Here is a 16445-nt window from a genome sequence, read left to right on the forward strand (position 1 = left end):
AGTGCAGAAGAGGACATTACATTCCAGAGAGAATGATGTGAGCAAAGGCCTAGAGGTAGGAGCATACACTGAATGCTTGAGAACAATCAACTAGATTGTTCGAAAGGTGTGTGGTGTGGGGGAAGAGAAGAGCTTGATTTCGGCTGACAAGGGAGGCCATGACCAAGGATCCATATGCCAGACTAATGAGTTTGATGAAATTCTGGTCATTGGGAATCACTGAGGCTTTTCAGTGAGACTGTACCTTAAAAGTGCTATTGTACTGAGATCAACCTGGTCGCATATTCAAGAAGGACTGGTGAAAGGAGTCAGGAATGGGGATCAGGAGGAGCTATGATAATCCAGGAACTGGATGATAAGAACTGTGCTGGACCGAATGGTGCCCTTCCCCCCGCGCCCCCACCCCCCCCCCCCCCACACACACACATTCAGATGTTGCAGCCCTAACGCCCAATGTGACTGCTTTTGGAGACAGGGCCTTTAAGGAGCTACTTAAGGTTAAATGAGGTCATAAGTGCAAGGCCCTAATCTAATAGGACTGGTGTCCTTATAAGAAGTGGAAGAGACCCCAGAGCTCTCTCTCCCTCTCCAGGTGCACACACAGAGAAAAGGCCACAAGAAGGGCACACAGCAAGAAGGTGCCCCCTGTCAGCTTCCAGGCCCTCCACACCAACAAGCGCGCAGCCTCCCTCTCCCAGTGGCTAAGAAAACAGTCTATTTGCCAAGGCTTCCTTGGGCTTCCCTACAGTCGGGTCTATGCAGGGATATGAGTTTCTCGCTTCATGTCCAGATTGCTATATTCAGTCTTTTGATACTCCTGTTTCGAGAACAGCTTTTGAGCCCTGGGATTTTCCTTCTTAGCTAGAGGTGCCTCAAGGCTGCAGCTCAGCCCAAGGGCCCTGCGTTAGCACCTTCTGTGGTTCTGATGTTTTAATCCTCTCCCTTTGCATTCTGGGACTGTGAAAGGAGGTGTTCTCAAAGGCTTCTGGCAGAAAGTCTCTTCTTTCTCAAAATTTGACATTTGCTCAGCCACATGGCACTTCCCGTGTTACACCATTAAACATCTCCAAGGCAACAGTAGCTGGGGGCATGACTGATTACTTCTTCATACCTCATGTGATGTGGCGTATAATAAATTAAGTCAGATAGAGGAGACTTTCCAGGCTGCTCCACACCAGCAGCTGTCAAACTTTAGCATACATCAGAATTGCCTAAAATACACATTACGGGCCCTGAGAATTTGCATTTCTAACTAGTTCCCCAATGATGCTGGTCTCCCATCACACTTACTATCCATAAAGGAGGACATTGCAAAACAAAAACGATGAAAGAAAGAATCCTCATCTGTGATGGTTTGTCTTCTGAAGCCTAATAGAACTTGTGCTTAAACCTGAATGTTTCATTGCACAAAAGAACGTCACACAGCACTATTATCTGGCAGTTTATAACCACTGTAAGGTTGTGGATATGAGGGATGTCCCTCCAAGCCAGGAACTTCTAAGGACAGGTTTTCAAGAGTCTTCACCCTTTCTGATACATGGGGGGGGGGGGGGGGGGGGGTGGGCAAGGACTTGTTGAAGTAAACTCATTGTTTTAATGCACACCAGCAGAACCATATAAATTTCCAGTAGAGTACTTGACATGTTTTTGCTTAATATATGGTGTTTAAGCCTAGGAGGACAAAAGTCCACTAGTTTTTAGGAATAATAAAGTTCTAGGAAGCAGTGGCCTGGAGAGTAGGAGGAGAAAGATAGTGTGAATTCAATCCAGTGTGAGTACACAAAGCAGATAGAATTATTTTCAGAATGCTGGCTGAAAACAGTAATAATAATGGCTCCCATTTAAGGAGGTAGCTTACTATGTAAGTCTTGTACTTTACAAGTGTTATCTCTGTATAAACTTTCTGTATATATTATGTATCTCTGGATGCTTCTCTTCTTTTACCCTTTGGCTATGAAATTTTTCAACACCTCCTTTCTGTTTATCATTCACATGAACTCCCGCCTAGCATGGCTAAGTAGTTACTTGATTTCTCCTAAGCATGGAGTCATCAAACTTTTATAGGTTATAAAAATCCTACGTAGCCCTTAAATATATGGCCAAGGCCGTGTGCACTGCATTTCTCACTGAGATCTAAAAGATATGATTTAGATCCTTCTTAATGGAGGATTGTTTAAAATCGCCAATATAAACATCAGTTTTAAAAGAAAAAGAAAATCTCCCTAGACTTTAGAAATGAAAATGACATGTTAGAAGAAATCCAGTATGAGAATGATCCCTCGTTAAATTAAAGAATCAAGCCAGGATTTAAGATTTTCCTTCTCTTAACACTTTTGTGAGAGAGAGAAACCAGTCACAAAGTCTATACATTTATAAGACACTTTAAGCATTAAATTGCAGAAAGTTCTATAAGAAATTCATAACCCACCACAATTCAGATGGCATAAATTTCCACATTAATTGTACTTTTAATATATTGTTTCTCCTGTATGTACAGGTGAGTGTAAAACATATATGATAATGAGCTTGAGATGCCACATCTATAAGTAATCAGCATTCTCAGAAAATGTAGGAAGCAAGACTTGATGGCCATCTCCACTTCTAAGAGACTTTGAATTTCCTCCTGGGAAGGGTCTGAGAGCCATGTCAGAACCTAAATACTGTATCAAAACGTCACATTAGCCCTGTTTGGAGTGGGTGTGCAGGCAAAGAAGAACAGGCATAGGAACCACTGTGGGAATACAGACAACTCCACAATAACAAACATCAACAATATAGTGCAGTGCTTCCAAATTCTTCTGCAATTTCCATAGTTTATTTTTTTAATTATATGGAAGAAGAATGAAGAAAAAAGAACACAAAACATCTCAGAGTACATCTTCAAATAAAATAGCATTTTAAGATGACAACCTTTTGTGTAGGATCATGAATAACTATTTGTAGAATAGACTTATTTCTGGCCATAATGAAGAAACAGGGACCAAATTTACCTCCTTCCATTAACAACTAGAAAACCAAACAAAATATGAAACAACTACTTTCAGACTTCAGACAATAGGTATCTCAGGACTGTCATCCCTGAGAGAAGGGAAACAGATGAGGTGTACAACATTACCTCAGCTTTCACTCTGGAGGGATATCCCACACCTTGGAGCAGGAAAGGAATCCCAGACAGAATCCTGTGGCTTCACTGACTTGAGGGAACAGAAATCACTTTGGAGAGGCTTATGCAGCTAGGATCATGCAGCAGAGTTTCAGAAAGAAGCAGCTATACATAGAAGGAAAATTGAGGGGCACTTGCAAGTTCCCTAAATACAAAGACATGCACGAGCAGGAAGACAAGGAAGAGAATGGCCAGACCAGGAATGATGAGAAAGCCATAAGCTCAACAATTTACAGAGCTCACAAAGAAGTGGGAGCCATCCAAATTCTCAGTAGCCAGAGTGGAGAGCCCTTGTTGATCACTCAGGGTATTCAGTATGGAACCCGGTAGGTCATGCCTTAATAATAAGGTTAAAGAATGCTTAGAAAAAAGACTACTCCAGACCTACCTTTCAAAGCTTAAAAACAAGTCTTAAAAGGATCAAACTGAACCAAAATTAACTTAATTGTCTGCCAAAACAAAATCCACATTCTTTAAAGACAATAAAATCTAAATAGTCAACAATGTAACATACCAAATGTCTAGCATACAATCAAAATTACTAGGTATGCCAAGAAGTAGGAAAATACAGCCAATAACCAAAAGAAAGATCAGTAAATAAAAACAGAAATAAGAGAAATACTGAAATGTAGATAAGAACATTAAAAGAGCTATTATAACTATTGTCCAGTATTAAAAGGAAAACATAAGCATTGTGAGAAGAGAAATGGAAGATTTTTAAAAAAGAATCGAAAAAAGAATGGAACATCCAGAAATGAAAAATACAAGTCCTGAAAGGAAATAGTCACCAAAAACGACTAAGAGCATATTAGACACAGTAGAAGAAAAGATCGATGAACTAGAAGACATGCTAATTAAAACTACTCAAATTAAAGCAAAGAGAGAGAAAAAGCTAAAAGAAAATTAAGAAAGCCTCAGTGACTCATAAGCTTAAGAAATTCAACAAACCTCAAGCAGGATAAACCAAAGAAAACCATAACAAGACACAACATGATATAATTTCTGAAAACACTGATAAAAAGAAAATCTTAAAAGGAGACAGAGAAAAAGAACATAAATACAGAGGAAGAAAGATAAGAATAGCAGACTTTTCATTGGTAACTATGAAATTCAGAAGAAAACGGAGAGATATCCTTAAAGTGTTGAAAGAAGAAACTGTCAACTTATACACAGGAAAAAATATCATTCAAAAAATGAAAGTAAATGAAGACTTTTTCAGACAAACAAAAATTGAGAGAATTCATCACCAGCAATCACAAAGGAAAAGTTTTAAAAGTTCTTCAAGTAGAAGGAAAATGATACCAGTTAGAAACATGGATATACACAAATGAATGAAAAGCATTAACATGGTAAATATGAGGGTTAATAAAAAAGACTTTTTCTTATGTTTATTGCTTTTAAACGATAATTAATTTTATAGCAAAAATAACAACAATGTATTGGGGTATTTATAAAATATGTAGAAGTAAAATGAGTGACAAAAATAGCACAAAGGATGGGAGGGAGTACATGGAAGTATATTGTAAGACTCTTACATTATACACTAACGAGTATAATATTATTTGAAAGAACATTGTGACAAATTAAAAAGTATATACTGTAAATCTAAGAGCAATTACTAAGAAAAGAAAGAAGTAACTAAAATATGAAACAGAATCATAAAACTTACTCAATTAACACAAAAGAACACAGAGAGAGAAAAAGAAATAAAGAACAGATGGAAAAAATAGAAAACAAATATTAATGTGATACACTTATATCCTACTATTTTCCTATTAAATTAATGTAATTACCAATGCCATTAAATGTAGATGATCTAAGCACTCTAAATAAGCCAAGTATATATTGTCTAAAAAAAAATCTACTTTAAATATAAAGACACAGATTAGTTAAAAGTAATAGTATATAATAAGATATACCTGGCCTTTGCACCATGCTAACACTAAACACAAAAAAGCTAAAGTGGCTATACTGATATCAGATAAAGTAGATTTCTGAACAAGATGTACTCAAAAATAACAAGGGGCATTTCATTATGATAAAGGGGTCAATTCATCTAGAAGACATAACAATCCTAAATATGAATGTACTCAATAACAGAGCTTCAGTATACATGAGGCAAAAACTGATAAAACTGGAAGGAGGAATAGAAAAATCCACAATTATACTTAGAACCTTCCTCTTATACCAAGTGATATAACAGACAAAGAATCAGTAAGTATATAAAACATTTGAAAAATACCATTAACCAACTTGGCATAATTCACATTTATAGAACCTGCCACCCAATAAAGGCAGAATGCACTTTTTTTTCAGGAGCACATGGAACATTCACCAAGATATATCACAGGCTAATCCATACAACAAGTCTCAGTACGCTTAAAAGACTGCAATCATACACAGAATGTTCTCTGACCACAGTGGATTTAAAGTAGAAGTCAATAACAAAATTATCTGGAAAATCCACAATTATTTGGAAATTAAACAACATACTTCTAAGTAACCCAGAAGTCAAATAAGAAGCATAAGGGAAATTAAAAAATATTTGAACTGAATAAAAATGAAAAGAAGTCAAACTGCAGATGCAGCTAAAGTGATATCTAAAGGGAAATTTATAGCTTCAAAAGGCTTTTTTAGAACAGAAGAAGGGCCAAACTCAGTGTTCTAAGATTCCACTTAAGTGTCTAGAAAAAAAAAAGAGCAAATGAAATCCTAACTAAGAAGAAAGAAGGATATAATAAATAAAAAAGCAGAAATTAATAAGTAAGAAACAGGTAAACGACAGGCAAACTCAATGAATCCAAAAGCTGGTTTTCTGAAAGGTCAATAAAATTGATAAACCTCTAGCAAATGACCAATAAAAAAAGACAGAAGACACCAATTACTGACATCAGGACTGTACAGGCATTCAAAGGGTAAGAAGGGAATATTACAAACAAATCTGTGTTAATAAATTAACAATTTAGATAAAATGGACATATTCCTAGAAATACCCAAAGTAACAACACTTACTCAAGAAAAAATTTTTCTTCCTGCGTTTTCCTCCCCAAGTCCCCCCAGTACATAGTTGTATATTTTAGTTGTGGGTCCTTCTAGTTGTGGCATGTGGGACGCCACCTCAGTGTGGCCTGACGAACGGTGCCATGTCTGCGCCCAGGATCCGAACTGGCAAAACCCTGGGCCTCCGAAGCGGAGCATGCGAACTTAAACACTCGGCCACGGGGCCGGCCCAAGAAAAAAATATTTTAATTTCCCTATATCTACTAAAGAAATTGAATTTGTATTTAAAACCTGCTCCAGTCCCAAAAGCATTCTCAAGTGAAGTCTATAAAACTCATACGGAAGAAATAATATTAAACTTACGCAAACATTTTCACAAAATTGAGCAATAGAACTCTTCACAATTTATGTTATAAGGCTAGAATTATCGAGAAATCAAAGCCAAAAGAAAAAGATGTTATAAAAAAAAGAATATTGCAGGTAAACATATCTCTGAACATAGAAGTAAAAATCCTTAACAAAATTTAGCAAATCAAATCCAGCAATATATTTTTAAAAACTAGTACACCACGACCAAGCAGTGTTTATCCTAGGAATATTTGTTTCACATTCAAAAGTCAATCAATGTGCAAAAGAATGAAGTTGGACTCCATCCCCACATCATATATCAAAACTAACTAAAAATGGGTCAAACAATTAAATTTAAAAGCTAAAATTATAAAACTCTTAGAAGAAAATGTAGGGGCAAATCTTCATGACCTTGCATTCAGCAATGGTCTCTTAAATGTGACACCAAAAGCACAAGCAACAAAAGAAAAATAGATAAATTGGACTACCTCAAAATTAAAGACTTTTGCACATCAAAGGACATTCTCGAGAGAGTGAAAGATAATCCACAGAATGAGAGAAAATATTTGAAAATCATATACCTGATAAGATTGACTGTCCAGAATATATAAAGAACTCTTACAATTCAACTACAAAAAGACAAACAACCCAATCAAAAAAGGGGCAAAGGACTTGAATAGACTTTTCTCCAGAGAAGATACACAAGTGGCCAACAAGCATATTATGGAAATACAATTCAAAACCACAATGAGATGCCATTTCACACCCACTAAGATGGCTATAACTTAAAGAAAAAACAAAACAAGGAAAGTAACAAATGTTAGCCATGATGTGGAGAAACTGGAACCCCCATACATTGTTGCTGGTGGGAATGTAAAATGGTGAAAGTGCTATGGAAAACAGTCTGGCAGTTCCTCAAAAACTCCAACAGAGTTATCATATGACTCAACAATTCTACCCCTAGGTATCTACCTAAAACAATTGACAACAGATGTTCAAAACGTTTACATGAAAGTTCACAGCAGCACTATTCACAATAGACAAAAGGTGAAAACAACCCAAATGTTCATCAACAGATGAAGGGATAAACAAAATGTGGTCTAAATACACTATTGAATATTAGCCAACCATCAAAAGAAAAATGAAGTACTGATACACGCTACAACACGAATGGACCTTGAAAACATTATGCTAAGGGTAAGAAGCCAAACACAAAAGATATGTGATTTTTTTTATTGACCTGTGTCCTATGATTTTGCTAAATTCACTTATTAGTTCTAGTAGCAATTTTCTAGAGTCTTTAGGATTTTCTACTTGCACAATCATGTTGTCTGAGTAAACAAAGTTCTACTCCGTCCTCACTCTGAGTATCTTCTAGTTCTTTCTCCTCCTTTCTTGCACTGACTCGCCCCTCCAGCGTGGATATGGTGGTAGTGCACATCTGTGCCTTGTTCCTCATCTTAGGGAAAAGCATTCAGTCTTTCTCTGTAAGTATGATGCTTGCTGTAGGGTTTTTGTAGATGCTGTTTATCAGGTTGAACAAGTTCCTTTCCACAACTGATTTATTGAGAATCATGAAGAGGTAGCGAATTTGTCAAATGCTTTTCCTACATCTATTGAGATGATGGTGTTTTTTCCTTTATTCTAAGTGGTGAATTATATTAATTGATTTTTTATTGTGGTAAAAACATAACATAAGACTTACCATTTTAAAGTATACAATTCAGTGGTATTAAGTATGTTTACAACGTTGTGCGACCACCACTGCTCTCCAGTTCCAGAACATTTTTATCACTCCAAAGGGAAATTCCATGCCCATTCGGCAGTCACTTTCCATTTACCCCTCACCCAGCTCTCGGCAACCACTAATCTGCTTTCTGTCTCTGGATTTGCCTATTCTGGATATTTCATATAAATCCTGACGTTACGGATTGAAGCGTGCCCCCAAAATTCGTAGTTTGAAGTCTTACCCCCGAGATGACTGTATTTGGAGATAGGCCTTTGGGGAGGTAATTAAGGTTAAATGAGGTTAGAAGAGTGGGGCCCTAATCCAACAGGACCAATGTCCTTATAGAAAGAGGAAGAGACCCCACAGAGCGCTCGTGAGTGCATAGAAAAAAGACCATGTTGTAAGGACACAGAGAGAAGGCACAAACTACAAGCCATGAAGAGAGGCCTCACAGAAACTCACCCTAAAGCACCTTGATCTTGGACTTCCAGCCTTTAAAACTGTGAGAAAATAAATATCTCTTGTTTCAGCTACGCACGCTGTAGTATGTTGTTACGGCAGCCCGAGCATAACTAAACTTGTCATTCCTTACTAACCATATTATTCTTGGGCTGATTTTATCTTTAGCTAATTGAAGTTTTTCTAGAAAATGCATTGAGAGGCCAGCAGTTGGGTTAATTCTGTAGAAGGCCTTGGCCAACACATATCAGACAGCCGGTTCATACTGTAGACCCAAAGTGATGATGGGAACACAATTTTTAGACCTGTAAAAGCAGTCCTCGAAACCAGACAGACATTGTTGGGGCCAAGGGACATGAGGATCACAGGAGCACCTCCATCACACCCCAGCTGCGTGTCAGATCAGCTATCAGCGAAAGAATCGCTTTCTCTTGGCGTTTGGTTGAGCCTCATTGGCAGGGGCACCAAAACCATGGATCACGGGCTTCTCTCTCTGTCATCCCATTTATCAGATAAATTTCTGCAACCAATCATTCCATTGGTTCTCATATTTCCACTGATTTTGGTTCATTTATGTAGAGCAATATTTTTCAGCTAACAAACTATGGTCTGCCTCCCTCCTTTAACACTATCTTAGGGGCACTCAGAGGTCGGTTACTCCAGGGGGAAGGGGCCGTTATTTTGACCATGGCTCCCCTCAGGCTATTCTCAAGACAGCAGCCAGGATGATCCTCCTACAACTTAAGTCAGATTCCGTCACTCTCACCTGGCTCAGTCTTTACTGCAGACGACAAGGCCCTCAGCAGTCGGGCCCTCCGTGAGCTCTCTGACTCAGCTTCTACTGCCCTCCACCTTGCTCACTCTCTCCTGCCACACTGGTCCCCTTGCTGCACCTTGAACATGTGGACATGCTCCTTCAGGGCCTTTGCACCTGCTATTCCTCCTGCTTGGAATGCACTTCCCAAGTATCCACATGGCTCACTCCCCACGTTCTTCAGGCTTCGGCTCAAATGTCACCTTTCCAGGGAGGCCTCCTCTGACCACTCTATTTGATAAAAGCAGCCTTCCTCACCCCATCCCGGGGAGTCCTTACTGTCCTTTCCTGCTTCATCTTCTCCCTTTCTTTCCCTAGATTCTCCCTAGTGCATACTCCCATCCAACTTTGTTTCTTTTCTCTCTCTTTTTCATCCTTTACCATCTCCCCCCACCAGAAGGTAAACTCCAAGAGGAGAGACACTTTCTTTGTCTGGCACATGCTGGATGCTCAGTAATCACTTGTTGCATGGACAATGGAAACCTGCTCCTTCTACAGATGAGAAGTCAGAGGGAGAAGCAACCATCCTCGGCTGCCTTCATCCTCCTCTCTCACTGACCTCCAGACTCTTTGTGGACAGAGACAGAGAAAAGCCCTGCAGATGGAGCATGTGCCCCCAAAGGCAGGGCTTGGCGAAGGAACAGGAAGGCCAGCCACACGTGGGCCAAGGCAAGAGGCCACCTGGTGTTGGAGGCAGGTGGGGGCGAATAATGCAGTGGTCCCTGGGCTCCCTCCCTCCCTCCTCCTGAGGGCTACCCTTCCCACCAGGGCTTCCTTACCACATACTGACCGAACGGATACAGTAGGATGGGCTACCAGCTCTCTCAGCCCTCAGGCCACCCATGCAGGACCTAGAGCAGACACAGAGCCTTGTCCACTGGCCTCAGTGTCTCAGACAATATTACCACTGTCCTCCGTGTGCTATGATGCAAGAGGGTGGGGACACAGTGCTTCCTCCAAGCAGCCTTCCCTCTACTCTTTCCACTATCCTCTCCCACCTTCCTGCTTATTTTCCTTTTGCGCAATTCCTGCAACCACAGGATCTTTCCTCTTTTTTTTTCCCTTTCTTGTGAGGAAGATTGTCCCTGAGCTAACATCTGTTGCCAATCTTCCTCTTTTTGTTTGAGGAAGATTGTCACTGAGCTAACATGTGTGCCGATCTTCCTCTATTTTATGTGGGACGCCACCATAGCACGGCTTGACGAGCAGCACTAGGTCGGTGCCCAGGATCCAAACCTGTGAACCCTGGGCCACCAAAGCAGAGCATGTGAACTTAACCACTACGCCACCAAGTCGGCCCCCACAGGATCTTTTTTGCCATTGCAGAGATCAATGGGTGAGCTATGGCCTTTTCAACAGGATTCATTCCCACAACATGAGTGACAGCATGTTGAGAACTCCCAGTGCATGCCATATTAAAAGATCTGAAATGCCCTTCCTTAAAAGTAGAAGCCTGCTCAATAAAAGACAGATGGTGAAAATACTTCAGTGGCCAGTGTCCCTCAAAAAACGCTATTCTAGGGGTGCTGGCCAGGTGGTGTAGTGGTTAAGGTCACGTGCTCTACTTCTGTGTCCCAGGGTTCACAGGTTCAGATCCCAGATGTGGACCTACACATCGTCCATCAAGCCACGCTGTGGTGGCATCCCACATCCAAAGTAGAGGAAGACTGGCACAGATGTTAGCTCAGTGACAATCTTCCTCAAGCAAAAAGAGGAAGATTGGCAATGGATGTTAGCTCAGGGCCAATCTTTCTCATCAAAAAAAAGTTATTCTGGGATAAAACTGAGTTATTCCTCTTTGAGACATGAAAATGTGTACTGCAAAATGGTACTTTTCAGGCAGAAATGCTGTTCAATGAACTGCTTGACAAAGATGCTCATAGTAAACCCTGTGTCAATATTATTTATCTCAATCTGGCTAATTTCATTCCATTACCAGCCAGGACAGGATCCAGAATGCCTCAACTTTCTAAAGCACTCTTGGCTTACTAATAGGGTCTTTTTGTGCTGTTTTCAAAACAGAGGGGATTTGATGAAAGATACCCAAAGAATTTAATTTTTCTCTTTATATTCCATTCCATTGCAGGAAAGATGGTCTTGAATTTCCTTTTTAAAATGTTAATTGTAACTAGAAAAAAGATCCTAAAAAGTTAGAGAAGTTATTTGTTTTCCTATTCTTTAATCACCCGTGGCCTCCTAACACAGGTACAACAGTAAAGCTCTCACGGAGTGTTAGCACATTTACTCAGTCAATTACTAGCAATGCCCCAGCCGCTTTCTTAGTAAGGCTCTCCACAGATCTCATCAAGAGGAGTAACATTGACAACGGAGGATATTGGCGGGCTACACATGGTAGATAGTTACTGTTTCAGCCATGTGTACTTCAATTTAGTTTTCTTAGTCCTCTAGGGAAAACTTTGAAAACTCTTTCAAAGATTTAAACCAGGGTGGGACTAGAGTCAGGGAAGCAAAGCAGCTGGGCTGCCAAATTTAAGGAGGCACCCCCTCTCTGGGTCACTCAAGTGACCTATGTCACCAGTGTGGAAGCTGGGGTCAGCCAACACCTAGGTCGGAGAATGTGCACCTTGGCGTAAGAGGGGAAAATGACCACTTGAGAGACAGCAGACTTAGGTCCCTGTCCCCTCTTTGCCACTTTGCCATATTTCTTCAAATCTAAGACGCCATTGATTTTACAAAACACCATAACTTTGTGTACCACTAAGAAAAAAATGCTGCCCATTAACTATGACATGATGGCCTAATGACAGTCCCACGGGATAGAAGAATTGGTTCCACCAGCCTCTCACAGCTTTGAATTTCTTCCTCTACACCGAGAGATTAGGCAATTTCTCTTGCCTTCAGTTTAGTTCCTTGACATGTGATAGGCAATCCTTTTACACATATCTCAATAACAAAACACAAATCTAGCTTTATGTACTTGTGGGTATCTTTTCTTTATTAAAAGCACTTGGCTGCTACTTTGCAAAAAACAAACAAACAAAACAAAACTGAAATTGCGTCATTCCTCCATCAACAAATATTTGCTTTATCAACATCAAACTTATACCCCATGCTCTCTTCCCTTGACTCTCTGTGTAACCATGTAAACAGTAACGTTTTGTTTCAATGCCGAATCACAGTGTAAGCTTTTTGAAGCCACCTTAATCAGCAGTTAAACTCAACACATGTATTATCGACAATGGGCTTACCTCGGTTGAAAAGTCGAAAACATCAAAAGCTAAAACTGAGGAGACGCATTCGCAGGCAGTGACAAGAACACCTCAGCCACAGCCTGGCCCACTGCAATTTGTAAGGTGCTGCCCCACCAGCACTGGAGCTCACAGATTCAGACTGGTAATCAACTCACGAGACACACGTGGCCTTAGTTCCTAGCTTACAGCCTTACAGCAGGAAGCAGGGGAAATTCAGGATGCAGAGGATCTGGTGTCTCATAGGAAGGGCCAGCAACCACCCACGGGCAGAGTCTTGGCCTCCCTCCACCCCCCAGGGGATACACACAGTTGCTAGAGATGACGTGCATGGTTCACCCTGACCTGAGAAGGCACCACCTTGCTGCCTGCTGGCCTCTCTATTGCTCCGGTCCTGCAGGCCCAAGGCCACATGACAACTCCAAGCTCTCCGAGTCCTAGTGCAGCCAAGAATCTAGAGTTTCACAATAATCAAGGCAGATAATCTACCCAACCTGCAGAGCAGTCCACACTTATTTAACCCCTTTTGTTTCCAAGAAAAAGAGAAGTCTGAGGTTGTCTTCCCTGGCAGGTTAATGGGAAAAGCTTCCAGGTCTGACTCTCAAAACACACCCTGATTCCAGGGCCACTGAAATGGGAAAGGGGACATCTCAGAAAAACGGAAATGCTGCTTTCACAAATCACTTTAACTGCCAACCCTAGTTGCCTTCACTGAAGTGGGGATAATAATTTTAAGGGGCTATACAAGGGGATAGACTCTTGTGTTCCTTTTTGGCTCTCAAATCGGTTTGGAAACCTATGACGTGAATGAGAGTGAGCTGCTGCAGCTTTACAATGGTCGTGCGACTCCTACCCTACTAAGGAGCACAGGCTCCCGGCCGGCCGCGGAAGTCCTGGAGCTCAAGCAGCAGAGCCACTGGGTTGTCTGTGCCCCTGGCGTCTGGAAGTCGCTCACCGGGCCTGAAGGGTTCCATGAGCTTCTGAGGTTGCAAAGAATAATAGTCACCATTTTTGACCCTTTAGTATATGCCAAGCAGTTTCTATACATTATCTCATTTAATTGGCACAATAACCCCATGGGGGAAGTGTTACTCTTCCCGTTTTACAAATAAGGACACACTGCTGGCAAGTGGTGGAGCTGAGATTAGAACCCAGGTGGTGTGCTTTGAGATTCATGCTCTTAGCCACCAGTTACCATCTCTCACCCAGAGTCACCCTGTCTCCCATTGGATTCAATGGCATTAACGAAAGGCTACTTGACGCAAGTAGTAACATTGGGCTCCTTTAAGTAACACCCAGGGAATTCAGAAAATAAGACTTCTTGTTAGTCAATGGGAGAGGATGTGATGTGAAGGGGGAGATGACTCCATAATGTGGCCTCAGAAACATACTGGCCTCCTCAAATAAAAACAGGGTGACTACCCTTCAGGATGTGCCATCTGATAGAGACAATGTATTATGGGCTGAATTGTGTCCCCCAAAATTGATAGGTTGAAGTCCTAGCCTTCAGTACCTCAGAATGTAACTGCATTTGGAGACAGAATCTTCAAAGAGGTGATTAACATTAAACGAGGTCATCAGGGAGAGTCCTAATCCAGTGTGACCGGTGCCTTTATAAAAAGGGATTCAGACATAAACACAGAGGGAAGATCCCATGATGACACAGGCAGAAGGTGCTCAAGCCAAGGACAGAGGCCCTCAGAAGAAACCAAGCCTGCTGACACTTTTATCTCAGACTTCCAGCCTCTGGAACTCTGAGGAAAAATTTCTGTGGTGTAAGCCACCCAGTCTATGATACTTTGTCACGGCAGCCCCAGCAAACTAGTACACGATATTATGTACTGCCATACTATTTCCTCTTTCTAGACACAGGAAAACAATATCTCCCAGTTTCCACACATTGGAGTGAGGTCCATGTACTAGTTGTGACCAAAGAACTGTAAATAGAAGAAATAAGCTTCATTCCTGGTGGGTGGCATGGAAGAGGACGTGGCAGCTCTCCGCAGCCTCTCTCTCCGCCCCTGCCATGGGACCTCAGAGATGACACGTTCTAGATCGTGCAGCTCCAAGATGGCGGAGCGGCTTCTGTCAGCCTGGCTCCCTGAATGACCGTGTGGTACAGGGCAGTCTGCTCACCTGCTTTGGACACATGATGTGAGTGAGAAATAAACTTTTTTTTAAAGCCATTTGAGGTTTCAGGGTTGGTTTGTGACAACGGCATAGGCTAGTCTCCTCTCACTCACAAACCTACCTCCGAAAAGCCAGGGTACCGAAAACAGATACTTCAGGAATTCACGTGTCATTTGGTGAAATCATATTACATTTCTGCCTTTGTAGGTAAAAAATGGTCAAATATGGACAATTCCATTGTTCAACCTCTAATTGTATATATTTTCAGAAATATCCTTGGCAACCAACAAGTCCTACCCCCTCTACTTTACAAATGATACACTTGAGATCCATTCAGATTCACTCGTTTACCAAAAGCCCAAACATATTAGCAGAAGAATTGGACCCCAACCAGAATTTACATTTCTTTTTGTGAAGGCAAGTTGGCGGTATCTATTAAATAGTAACCACGCTCTTTCACACGGCAACTCCACTCCTAGGAATTGATACACCAGGAATATAATGGGTATGCAGAAAAATATAAATAAGATCCACTATGCTAGCACTCTATGTGACTGTGAAAATTTAGAAATCATCCACTCACAAGGTATTGGTTAAATCAGTTATGGTTCATCTATCTGCTCGCAAATCTATATAGTTAAAAAGAAAGATGTCAATATTTTTGCTCACATGAAAAGATACTCAAGTCATATTGATAAAAACAAGAAAGGATATGTAGAAAAAGAAAAGAAAATCACCACCCATAAAAGATGTACGAATCTCCGTGCACTGAGGTGTATGAAGTACCCAACTCCTAGCAGGCACTTCTTGCCCCCTTCCTTCTTACATACTGCGTGGATCATTGCAAATAAACCCAAGCAGCGGGGCCAGCTCTACCACCCACCAGCTGTGTGATCTCAGGCAAGAAGCTTCAGTTCCCTCACCTGCAAAATGGAAAGAAATGACAGCACTTCCTTCAGAAGGCGTTGATAGGAGACTATGTACACAGAGTGCTTAGAACAACACTCAGCACCCAGTAAGCGCTTCAGAGATACTCACCATTATGGTAACGATGACGATACTCATCTCTGGAACCTGAAGAAACAAGTTTCTTATAGTTCGTGTTGTATTTACTTTTTTTTTTTTTTTGAAATCTCTTTTAGAAAACTAGTGAGAAAACATAGTAAATCATCCTGCTTGTTTCCCTTCCTGAAATTATATAAAAAGGCAATGCTTCTTTAAGCAGGGCTTACCCCATAGACTCCAGCAAGGTTAGACATTGCAATATTTAACGTAGCTTCTAAAGGCAATTTCATTACCAAATGGATAAACTGCTTTTCTGAGAAGTTAACACTCGCAGAGTCCTTCCCAGGTGAACAAATGGTCTATCAGGTGTAAGCTAAGGTGCCTCCATGGGCTATGCGGCACGCTCAGCCCTCTTCCATCGAGGCAGCAGTTCGGGGCTTCTCCTCTACTGACTTCTGTAAGGGTGGTTCTGGCCAGGTTCTCTCGAATGCACAGAAAGGACCTTTTATGCAACCACACTCTAACGTAAACAGGACTTTCTCTTTGAGATCCTTCCCAGGGCATCCTAAGCAACAACTAAACCAGCTA

General features: G+C 41.1%; 1 protein-coding gene across 7 annotated transcripts in view; it reads right to left on the reverse strand.

The window, feature by feature from the left end:
- PDE8B (phosphodiesterase 8B) overlaps positions 1 to 16445 on the reverse strand; it is a 217432-nt gene that overhangs the window by 199076 nt on the left and 1911 nt on the right. For 2 of the 7 annotated variants that reach the window (XM_070571584.1, XM_070571582.1), the window contains exon 1: positions 12723 to 13077. The exons of the other annotated variants lie outside the window; for them this stretch is intronic. The gene's annotated coding sequence lies outside the window, so the exon portion shown is untranslated. Of the gene's footprint in view, positions 1 to 12722; positions 13078 to 16445 lie in introns of those variants that run through there. 7 annotated transcript variants of the gene reach the window in all.

The sequence above is a fragment of the Equus przewalskii genome, chromosome 13 (assembly GCF_037783145.1).
Source record: "Equus przewalskii isolate Varuska chromosome 13, EquPr2, whole genome shotgun sequence".
NCBI classification, from domain to species: domain Eukaryota; kingdom Metazoa; phylum Chordata; class Mammalia; order Perissodactyla; family Equidae; genus Equus; species Equus przewalskii.